Raw genomic sequence first — 13,116 nt, forward strand, 5'->3', positions numbered from 1 at the left:
TCCAAGGTCCATAGTCAATTTCCTTATCCCTTTTAACAATTCGTAAAGCAGAATTACATTCAATTAACCTTTTACACAATTCCAAGAGGGTCGCTATATGCGCCATTGCTTAACGTAGCCGGTTAGACTCAACACAATTCTAGCTATCATGCAATACATCTTATCACATATCTACACACAGTAACTTTTCAAAGTCACAAATCTAAACATTGTTATAGTAAGGAAGACATAACTATAGAATAAAGTTAGAGTATCACATATAGCATTTCCTTTGATCTTAGGAATATCCCATACTTACAGTTTGATCAATTCACTTAAATGGATGCTAAAAGCCTTAATTGTACCGTCATCTTTCCCACAGATATCTATCCACCGATAACACACATTTCATCTAATCATTTACACATAAACTGTCTTACCGATCAACTTAAATCCTTACCATCCTTCCGCAGTGCAATGTTGTTGATTTAATCCCATCTGCATGTCTTGCATTATTTACCAATCTATGTAAAGACAAATAGAGGCAATAAAAGAATATACAATAGACATAGATCATAACCATCAGAGTTAGCAGGTAAAACATATACATTTAACGTTGCCATCAATCTTTCCATGTACCTTCAGTAACTTATGCATGATGCCTAAATCTTTCTAGACATCCTAAAGCTCAATGGATTCGTTTGTGAGATGGCAACTCGTGCTCTGATACCACTTGTCACACCCCAAACTCCCCCTTAAGAGTTCGGGCATGACCTATGCAGATACGGACACATAACCTGATATACATAATATATGGGGCCTGAACGGAAGAATTTAATATTACAAAGTAACATAGAATAACATCCATTGAGCTAAAACTAACATGCCAGGATCACATACGCAAGAGCCATTTATCTATATACATACCCATACATATAAATGAGCGTATATCCGAACATTGGTAAAGAAGGGGATATATACATACATTTTAACCTTAAGTAAATAATTAAAGTGCAAGCCAAAATCTTAACAAAACATCACATGAATGCATGGGCTTGGTCTGGGAGTCTGGGCATACTGAGGTTGACAATTGAAGGGTGAGCAACAAGGGTTAAGACGGACTTCCAAAGTAATTACCTACAGAATAGACATAACACAAAGTGAGCGAAGCTCAGTAAATAATAGTACATAGAGGATTCAATGCGTACATAAATAAAGAGGGCATAAGCTTAATTGATTCTGCACTAATCTCATGACGGCCTTAGGCCTAGTCTTGAAACATAATGACTTAAAACATAATATCTTGAAACATAATGGCTTTAAGCCCTTGAACAGAGTGGCAATAGGCCCTTGAACATATTGGCATTAAGCCCTTGAACGTGTTGGCATTGACCCCTTGAACTTGTTGGCATTGAGCCCTTGAACTTGTGTGTATGAACTCAAGAGGTGGCTCGCACGGATTCTAGAGGTGACTCGCATTGCAGCACTTAGTTCTGTACAACACTTTGTTTCATACTAACAGATCTTACAGATCATACAAAATGGCCATAGGCCTCATAGCTTTCACAGAACAACTTTCAGCCTCATAACTTTCACATATGTATGGACTCAAGAGGTGGCTCGTACGGATTCTAGAGGTAACTCGCACTGCAGCACTTAGTTCCGTACAGCACGTTGCTCCATACCAAAAATACAGAATGGCCTTTGGCCTAATAGATCATATAGAATGGCCATAGGCCCAGATTGGCTTTAAGCCTAGTTCATATATGTATGGATTCGAGAGGTGTCTCACATGGACTCTAGAGGTGGCTCACAATGTAGCACTTAGTTACAAGTAGTACTTTGTTCCAGACCAGTAACTAATAGGTCTTACAAACCAAATCATACATATCATGTCAAACCATAAACGAAACTTGTGCATACTTGAACTTGTAACATATGTAAACTTGTGACATACGTAAACTTGTAACATCCTTGAACCACGGTATTATTACCCCGGGTAAGGGTCGTGCACTACGGATGTCATGAGTACTTTACATATATGGACAACTGTTCATTAAGTCAAAACGTAACATATCAGAACATAGAGATACGTGAATACCATGGTTCCATAATGCTTATACGTTCCCTTTGTTCATCATGAATCACTATAGCTATCTTGCAAATAACAGAATGTTAGTCTCCTTTGTCAACAGTGATACTGCTCAATAATGCCTCTAGATTTTCCAATCAACACATTGTTAACTTAATTACTTGCAAGGAACAACATATTAACGATAAAAATCATTAGCGATAATTGAACGTACGACTACTGTACTACTACTCACAGTGATCGGCTCCCGGTAGTAATAGGACGATGTCCTCGTCTCGACCTACAAGTACAGTGCACAACACATAAAATGAGATTATACTCGATCCTTTACTTATTCTCTTTGATCATTCAATCAATTACCCATGGTGGTACCAAGACCATTATTCCTTACTAAGTTATAATCCATGTCTCAGAAAACACGAGAAATCGGTGGAAAATGGTTTAGGTGAAGAAATGGTACAAAACTGGTTGACAGAAAGTAAATAGTCTTCACTAATTTGGGCATAACTATTTGTGTATTTATAATTTGAGAGTGAAACCACTTCCATTGGAAACTAGACTTCTAGGGCTTGATTTTAGGCTCAAGAATCACTTAAAACGGAGTCCGGATGCAAACGATATGCTTGTTCAAAGTTACAAGGTAAAAGCTGAAACAGAGTCGGCCGCTCGTGTGCCCACTTTGGCCGCTCATGCGGCCCAATTCCGCTCGAGCGGAAGAACCCGGCTGCTCGAGCACCCAAAAATAGAATGAAAACCTCTTTTTCTTCTTCATGTCCGCTCATGCGGTCTGGGTAAAAAAACCTGTCCGAAATTCACATAAAACCCAACTTTGATCAATCTAACACAAACTAAAGCTCAAAATCACATGGAAACTTAATCATAAATCAACTTAAGTTCTTAATCACTTTGAATTCATAATTATAATCAATCAGAATCCAATTCTATGGAATTTCTAACTTTCTCTCTCTCTCTCTCTCTCACACACACACACACACACACACACATATATAACCATTTGGTCATGAAATGAATTCAAGCTTAAGAATGCAATTCTCAGTAGATGTTTCAAGTTAAATTTAAACAATCAATTAACCCCAAGCACACACACGCAAGGCCACAATTACAAACCCTAAATGACATGAATCAAAAGAAAATTCTTACCCCACTCCATGACTAAGGTTACACAAGATGAATTAAATTTATCTTGTGCTTGATTCTCTTAATTTCCTCTCAATCTCCCTTCTTCTTGATGAATTTCTTCTCTTCCCTTCAACCCTCTTCTTCTCTACAGTTTTCTCTCCAGGAGATATTTTTAGGCAAGGTTCTTGACTCAAACATGTAAGGAACATAAATATATATGTATATCTAAAGGCAAATAAGGACAAAATTCAATCGTTTAATCATCTCCAATTGAAAATTTCACAGAAAATCTCATTATAGCTTAAAAATCATGCAGATTCCAATTGTCAAATCAATTCCGGATTATCAAGCCTCTAAGGCTCTCAATTTCTGATTCAAACATTCTACTTGTAATAGATTTTTTTCCTTATTGAGCAGATACACATTCATAAACATAGGATTCACTTACTTAACTTAGGGGTTGTTTGGGATGACCTAAATAAGTGCACTTTTTGTCTTTTTACGAAAAGATGTGCAGAAAAGTAGAGAGGTGATGTGACGAAAAAAAGATAAAAGGATAGATTATTTTGCAATTGCCAAACTTGGCCATAATTTAACATGGAATTTCACAATCAGCATTTAAATGCGCAGGACAAGGGACTGAAAATATATCAGAAAACATGTACGAGGGTCGGGTTATTATAGAGACTCTATAAAGAGGGAGCTCCTCCTCCATCCTCAGAGGTTCAGAAAATTTGTTCTTGAGAGGATAGATATAGTGTTATATTTATTCTTCTTGTTTTAGCTTTGTTTTGTGTCCAAAAGTGTAGTATTGTCTTACTATTGTACACAAACACACACTAGAACACCATCCTTGGTTGCTGAGGTACTAGGAGGTTGATTTCAGTGCTCTTGGGTTGGTTTAAACTCAGAAAACATGCTGGAGCTTTGTTCTTGAAGAGGTTCTACAAGGGTGAGCTTCTTACCATTAGATACCCCTTTCTTGCTTAAGCTTTTAGCCTATCTTCCATCTATTTTTAAGCTTAACGTATAACTGATAAAAGTTATATTTTTAAGTGTTTAAAATAGTTGTTTAGATCACTTTGGTGTTTAGGGTTGTTTACCCCCTCTTAGGCCTTGTTTGGCCTCATTTTTGTGCCCTTCTTGTGAGCTTCAGGACCACCTTGTATTGGCCTTCTCACCACTGAAATCTAGAGGGATTTTAGTGGTGGGGATGGTGTTTTGAGGTCCTAAGAAGGAGAGGGTCATCCCCTCTCCTTGTTGTCTTCAATACTTATCATATTTGCCTCATATGTGAGCACCTTTGTTAAGTCCATGTTGGCCATGTCTTAGCTGGTATTTAGTGTTATTTTGCCATGATTTACCTCTGTCCAAAGTTGGTTTAGTGGTCTCTTGCATGCACCATATACTTGTCATGTAATCCCTGGATTTGCCTTAACATGCATCATGTTGTAACATGTCTTTCTAGCATGATTTTGGCTCGACTTCCAAATGTTTTTATCCATGTTTTGGTATGCTTGAGGTCTGATTTTAGTTGTCTTGGCCATCCATGACTTGCTTTGTATAGCTACCATACAATCTAGCTTGTAGGCTTCGAGTGTTGAATCCTCTAGCATGCTCTACTTGGATCATTTCAGTGGTTTGGCATCACTTATAATGTTATTTTAGTCCATATAGTATGTTTGAATACTTGCACTTATCGCTCCTTTGATGCTTTAAAGGGTTTGTGTTTTGTGCCTCATGAATGTGTCATTGCATATGTCATCATGCTTAGGTCTTTGGAATGCCATCAAAGTAGGTTTTTGGGCTCATTTTGACATGCCATAACTCTGTTTTTGGTTGCTTAAATCATACCATGTTTGGTTGTATTAGGTGTAGTGTAACACCTCTTTGGTGGCCTTGCATGCCTCATGATTTCCCCCTTTGTCTTAGCTTGTTTTGGCTTTGATCATTGCATGTTTTAGGCTTACTTTGCCATGCTTTAGAAATGTTTTGAGTCATGCTCGTCATATCCCCTTTGTTTTGTGTAGCTTTGGTTCAAGTCCCTTCACTAGCCTTAAGCTTTAGGCCTCTTTGCATGCTACACTTGTTTGGTTTGGTTGATTTGGCATCACTCCTAGCCTCATTTCAGAGCATGTAATGTTGCTACATTTGCATGCTTTTTATTCCTTTTAAGTGTTCTCAAAAGTCGCCCCTTGGTGCTTGAGTGTTAGGCCAATTACCATGCATGTTTGCCTGTGATCTTGTCCCTTATCCCTTAGCATTTTTGGCCACTGATTTGGACCTATTTGAAGGCTATCCATCTTGGTTTAAGACCATCCCCGCATGTTGTTGCATGCTTTCCTTGCATATTGTCACATGCTTGTTGCATATTTGGTAAATTGCATGTTGTAGCATGCTAGTTCAATTGTTCCTTGTTGTATACTTGGTCCATGACACGTTGTTTGCATGCTTATCTTTGCATATTGTTATATGCTAATTGCCTTGTATAGCATTGTTTCTTGCATGCTCATGTTGCATTAGTTTGCTTGCATGCTTAGGTTGCATAGCATTGTGTATGCATCCCTTGCCTCTTGATCAACCATGATAGAGGTTGGGGGCCCCTTTATGTGTTTTGTATGCCTTTCATTTGATATCGAAGTTGCACAATTGGCTCCTTTGGCCATCATACATCAAAATGCGTGATTGGTGAACCGAGGGTCGAGAACCATACTCCCTTGAGTTCATAACATAATAAGGAGGGTGGTTGTACACACATTGCCTTGAAAATGCAATGCCATGCTCTGTTTGTCCTCTGTTGCAGCAAAACAGGATTCTGCAGGAATACTTGGCCGGTCGACCACCTTCAGTGCCGGCCGGCCACCAATATCTAGCCGATGACTCTACAAATAGTCGATAACCATTTTCCAGTGGCTGGTGTTCTCCCCACCCTGGCCGGTGACATCCAACGGTGTCTAGGGATTGGTTTGGAAGCACACTTGGGACTTGTGCAGTCTTCAGAGGAGGAAAACAGTGCAAACAGAGGCAACATGTGGCATGGCAACGGATTTCCGAGCGAAACCGACCGAGCATGCATTTGTCCCTCTTCTCAAGGCCTCTTTACTGTTTTTGTAGCTTAATTAATTTGCTTAATTAGTTAAGTGTTGTGTAATTAATTAATTAGCTTGTTAGTTAGTTAATTAGTTAATTTGTATTATTCTTTCGGTCTCTCTTTCGAGAGAGCCAATTGTTGTAATAAGCGTGCGTTTGTGTGATGCATGTCTTCCAAACCTCCATTTCTTTCTTCCTTTTATTTAACCGCTTAAGATGGTTAGATTTAGGGCATATTTCAGTTAGCATCCTTATGCTATGCATGTTTGCATCATTCATCTGTATTGCATGCACCGGGCTCGGCGCATCATACTAACTGCATCGTATTTCAATTCCAACTTGAATACATGTATCAATTGTTGCATCTCATATGCCATCTTAGAATAGCCGAGCCTATTTCTAGTTGCATTTTGCATGTATTGCATTAGCCATCTTAACATAGCTAGGATCATGCATTGATTTCTAACTAACTATTATTTTGGCTCGGAGTACTAGGTAAGCTTTTATGCTTTAGCATCTTGCATGAGTGTAAGTGTTGTCATGATAGCATGCTTACCATGAGGCTAATTGCTTATATGATATAACTGACTGAATGCCTGTGGGTGAAGGTTGGATTGCTTGAATTGGAACAATTCATTGAAACTCGTGTTTTAGCCTACTTGCGAGTAGCAAACTTCAAACCATTTTTCAAACAAACAGGTATGCGATGCTTTGTTCCAAATTAGGCGATCTAGTCTATACTTGTGTGTTGTGCGCATCACATAGTAATTCTAGCTAATTAATCGGAATAAGAGCACATGTGTTTTCAAAAACAAAATATCAGGCTTAGTACAGGCCGATCTTTGATCGGGCGAGCGAGGGTGCTCATAGATGACCTTCCCCAATTGTACCCAAGTTCCTGAGTCGAGGCAACTTTGGTGATGACGGACACGTGGCCTTAGGCAACGAGTCACGGTTTCCTAAATCCCCCCAAATAAATATTTAGGCGGCGACTCTATATCTGGCAAAACAGTCCATGTTTGGCACTTCTTTCTTAAAAATCTGTTTTCCAAAAACGATTTGCCGGATTTGGACTCTTTGGTGATTTATTAGTCTTGCATTGCACTTTGCAAGATCAGATTAAGAACCGTGACAAATGAGTCCGAACTGTGGTAGCATAAGCCCCTCGAGGGCGCGTCCACACAATGCATTTTTCTTGAAGATTCTTATTCCTTCCACTCATTTCCATTTTGTCATTGCTCAATTTACAAAGAAAATACAACACTTAAATTTTGAAAATGCAAGCCTCGGACATTTGTGGAAATGTTTAAAATAGGGTTTAAGAGGGTCTAAAATATTTTGGTCAAAAAGGGTGTAAGGTTGTGATTAAAGCTTAATCGTGGTTCTCATGCTAAGGAAATCATAGGAAAGCATATTCCAACTTTCACCATCAGGTGTTAGAAAAAGAGCGCCAAAGTCTTAGGGGCCGGTCAAAATGGGGTGTCTACAAACACTCCCCAGAAACTGTCTTGTTTTACTCTAAAAAATTCATTCAACCATACACAAATTTGTCCAGCTGATTGAAAAGATGTCCAACCGAACATAACCTCCAGGGAAAACTCTGTGTGATGACCCCGACCTCTGCATTATTTTTATATATTATTTTGTTGGACATATTTGCATGATTTTGTGCTTAATTGATGCTTATCTATTTGTTTGTGAATTATCTATTAGAATACCGACTTAGAATTCGAAATTGAAGGCGCAAATGGATTCAAAAATTGAAATTGACTAATTCAATAGGCTAGTTGGAATATGTAGAACCATATGGTAAGTTTAATTAAAATTTGATTCAGATCAAAATAATTAGAATTAATTAATTATAATTGATTAGATTTAAGCTCAAATGATTAGTCTTAATCCCATTTGATTAGTTAAACCTAATCCACCTATATATATTTGTTAATGAAGCTTAGGAGCTCATTTTACATCTACTCTTGAGCTGAAAATTAGAGATAGAGAGAGAGAGCTTAACACTTGTTAAGAGAGGGAGAGAAGAGGAATTCAAGAAAATTCAAGAGAGTTTGAAGTGGTTCAGCTAATCTAAAGTCAAATTCAAGCTCTGGGTAAGATCTTTACCCATAATTCATGAAGATAATCCATGTAAGAAGATGAATTCACCAAGTTGTAGGACCATTTTCCTGAATTTGAAAGAAAAGAGTTAGAATTAGCATTAATGTAGTGAGTTTGAGTGAATTGTGTACATGCATGCATAATTCTCCATATTGAATTTAGTTTTCGACAAATTCATACATGCATGGGACTTACACATGTTATTTCTTAAGATTCTTCAAGATTTTACACTCAACGTCTCATATAAACATGTTTTATAAAGAAAAGAGTTGATTTTCTACATGCATGACAAAAGCATAGTGTTTTGGACTTTGTTTTGAAGAATTGAAAGAGAATTGGGGTTTATGTTTTCATAATTTCCAAGTATTCATGCTTTATTAAATGTTTCTAACCTTTTGAGACTAACCATGCAAGCTTTGAACAAGAAAATGGTGTTTTTGAACTTCAAACTCAAATCTAGAAAACCTAGAATTCACCTAGTTTGATAGAACGAAGGATCCTTGGCTCGAGCGAACATCGTAGGCATCCAGTAGTTTTACAGACTTTTGGCTATTGGCTCGAGCGACCAAGTGTGCACTCAAGCGAACTTACCTTTGTTCAGTTCTTGGCTCGAACGACCATCGAGTGCACATTTTGAGCATCCATTACTTTTGCAGTCAAGCCACACCGCTCGATTGACCAAGGGTGCACTCAACCGGGCCTTGTTTTCAGCAAATTTTAACGAACACTTATAAGTGTATATTTGCATCCTCATACCCTTTTAGGCATTGTTTTTCATCATTTGAACATCCTTAATCATAGAATAAGCTAGAAACACATAAAACAGAAATTGAATTATAGAATGGTTGATTGAGACTTGTGCTTCAATGTGTATATTGTTATGTGTATTGTATAGATGGACGTCCGAGGCCTAGTATTGATTTAACCCACTATGAGTATATCTTTATAAAGCTATGTTCGAAATATATTTTGGAAATTGTTCAAGATTGATATTGTGAATTCTATTTTGTTATCTATGAATGAATGTCCCTTTTGAATTGTAATCATGGCATCCATTAGTGAGGCCCTCGTCTGAGGGAAACAATATCCTGGGCCATTGATTAATAGTCCCTTGCCTGGGGAAACAATACCATGACCCATTGGATTAATTGAGACATAAAGATCTCTAATGTTAGACCTTAATGATCCACATTGAATTATGAATTATTAAATGACCTATCATCGTCCCATTGGATTAACCCTTGTGGTCCTATTGCCTTCAACACATTGTCTCTTTGATACTATTTGAAAATTGTTCAAGATTGGTATTGTGAATTCTATTTTGTTATCTATGAATGAATGTCCCTTTTGAATTGTAATTGTGGCATCCATTAATGAGGCCCTCGCCCGGGGGAAACAATACCATGGTCCATTGATTAATAAGCCCTCACCTAGGTGAAACAATATCATGGCCCATTGGATTAATTGAAACACAAAGATCTCTGATGTTAGACCTTAATGGTCCGCATTGAATTATGAATTATTAAATGACCTATCATTCTCCTATTGGATTGACCTATTATGTCACATTGTCTCTATGATACTCTATTCGATGTACCACGTAAAGTGAATGATTGATTATTGCTATTGCAAAGAAGAGATTGATATGATTATATTCTACTGGCTTGCTTATTGATATGAATTGTTTCGAAAACGAAAGATATATTTTGTAACATGTTATACTTCATTCATATTGAGAGGGTGATTTATGATCTGGAATTGGGCCAAGGCAACGGCCGAGCAGGTTGAGAGCCCAACTATGCATAGGGCCGAGATGATCGACTATCCGCCCGGAGATGGGCTGCCAGAACTTGGCCCGGGTAGGAATTGGGCCAAGTGTGTGCCGCCCCGGACCGTAAAGAAGCTCGGCAAGGCAGTGCTCGGTTGGACCGAGCTGCTTGATCAGGGGATGGCTGAAGCCAGACAAGCTGAGCGACCGGCGCCCGGAAAGGCGTGGTCAACCGAGGAAACCGTTCGATCGGCAGGAAGGCCGACCACAGGAGGTGCCCCGGGCTTGGCTTTGCCGAGATGCCGCCTAGCCCGGTCCTCCCTAGGCCTAGCCAGTGAAGTGCTTGGGTATGAAGCACAGCACGGCCGTGGGTAAAGCAGCTCGGCTACCGAGCTCCAGCTGAGAAGGCAGGCAGTTGTGATTAGGTGATGATCGACAAGGTTTATGCTGACAGATGGGATAGCGGAGTCACGTGTCAGGAGATGACTGGGAGTGGATATGGGGCGCAGAGGGTATATAAGTATGTCTGCGCCCCCCATACGCGACAAATGTACACTTTGTAAGGAATTTCTTACACAAAAACACCTCTCTCTCTCTCTATCCTAAGGTGTGTGCTAACTTGATCGTCGGAGGGTTTTTTCGGCCACACACCGCCGGGTAGCTCACCATTCTTTGCGCGCAGGTGATCGGACATAAACGGAGCTCGGAAGAAAGGGGCACGAGCTTGCCGGAATATTTGCTCCCCGTACAATTGGTGCCGTCTTTGGGAAGACTTGACAGACAAAACCTTGTCTTCCAGGTTCATCAGATCGCCGTCCATGGCGAACAACGATGAGTTTCCGTTGTCTGCCATAGATGGAGCTACCCCGGAGTTCACCCGAAGGAGAGAAGGCCCTCCAGCCATCCATCCAATGGCGGACTTGGGGACGCCCAGCGGAGGACAGTCAGGAGACACGCGGGATAAGCGTGGAAGAAGTCATGGACATTCACGGAGTCCAGACGGTCACCGGCGGAGGAGAGACTCACACGCCAGACGTCTGGAAAATAAGTTGAGGGATCAAGACGCTGTCATCCGGCGAATGGCGGCGGAGATGGAGGATCTGAAGCGGCATGTCAAAGGGAAGGGTGTAGCTAGAGTGGGAGACCACAGTGAGCGCACCCCATCCCGTCATTCAGGCGGCCAGAGTCAGCGACATACTCAGTCCATATCTATTACCAGAAGTTACCAGGTTGGTGATTCCGACGCGCATGCAGAAAAGTCTAGCGCGCAAGACAGCACCTACAAACCCTCATGTCCGACGACGACGTCGAGGTACTCTTACTCTACTCAGTCAGAGGATTTACAGGCGGTCTTAAAGGAGCGGGCTCGCCGGCGCGAAGCTCAAAGAATACCTGCTCTCCAGCGGCTATCCTACGGGGCTCACACCAGCGAGGAGGTCGGAATGCCTCCACCCCGCCAAGCAATGCCACTCTTTGAAGATTCGGACTTGGCTAGGCTGAGTGCCACCCCTTTTTCCCTAGATATAGAAACAACACCGCTTCCGGCAGGCTTCCACCAGCCTAAGTTCACACTTTACGATGGAAAAACCGATCCATACATGCATGTGAGCCACTTCCGATAGGTTATGACCGGACATAGGCCCAATGACGGACTTATGTGCCTAATCTTCCCGTCAAGTTTAGGCGAGCTGGGCTTAAAGTGGTTAGAGAGGTTGCCAGAAGGGAGCATACAAAGGTGGCATCAGTTGGCTGAGGCGTTTTTTACGCACTTCAAAACCAGCACAAAGACACCAAAGGAAGTCGATCATTTGCTAAGTGTCAAGATGGAGCCGAGCGACACACTGAAGGTATACAACTCAAGGTACTGGGAAACCTTCAACAAGATCTTGGACTGCCCGGTCAACCTTGCAATCACGCAATACAAGCGTGGTCTCCCGGTCCGACATAGACTGCGGGACTCGCTTACCATGCACCAGCCGACCTCCATGGGCCAGCTCATGCAGCGCATCAATGAGCACATCCGAGTAGAGGATGACGCGTCAGCTTCTACCGTGAAGGCCACTTCGGTAGCAACAGACAAGAAGACAGTAGGCAAAGTGCACGCAGTTGGGCAAGAGTCCAGCCGCTCAAGTGACCGAGCTGAGGAATCGGACCGTGGTTCGAATCGTAAAAACCGGGGTAGAGGACGTCGGAATGACCGGGATGACTACCCCCGAGATGACGTAGCGGACGCAAACAGAAGGATGAAGGCAAGGACTGGCATAACCACGGTCTTCAAGATTCCAATCTATCGCATGCTTAGTGAAATCCGAGACGAGGAGTATGTCCGGTTTCCTGCTAAGTTGGACGATGGACAAAAGGGCTACAATCCGCGGTATCGTTGCACATTCCACCGGGAGAGAGGCCACCGGACTGAGGATTGTTTGCCTTTGAGGCAACACTTAGAAGAGCTGGTTGCGGCCGGCCATCTAGACCTTTACATTGATGGCGGTGTGAAGCCGAATCAGGCTCCGGTTGATCCCAGGGGACAGGATGACCGAGACGCACCACCACAGGGAGTTATTAATGTCATCCATGGCATCGTGGAACCGGAGCGTGTTTGCGAACTCCGGGGCATGATAAAAAAGGCAGAGCATATGAGGGAAGTTTTGTCGGTACAGCCTGCCATCAAAAGGGAAAAGACTGAAGAAAAAGACGTGATTAGTTTCACCTCAAGGGATCTAGAGCGTATCCAGACGCCGCACAACGATGCCCTAGTAGTAACACTACACGTCAAGGACTTTGATGTTAAGCGGATCTTGATCGATCAGGGAAGCTCGGTCGAGATCATGTACTATGATGCGTTCAAGCAGCTTAAACTCCGGGAAACAGACTTGGCTCCGGTAACTTCGCCACTGGTCGGATTCAACTCACAACTAGAGTGGCCTTTGGGAAA

Source organism: Camellia sinensis, chromosome 9, assembly GCF_055761805.1.
Source record: "Camellia sinensis isolate YWXY chromosome 9, ASM5576180v1, whole genome shotgun sequence".
NCBI lineage: Eukaryota > Viridiplantae > Streptophyta > Magnoliopsida > Ericales > Theaceae > Camellia > Camellia sinensis.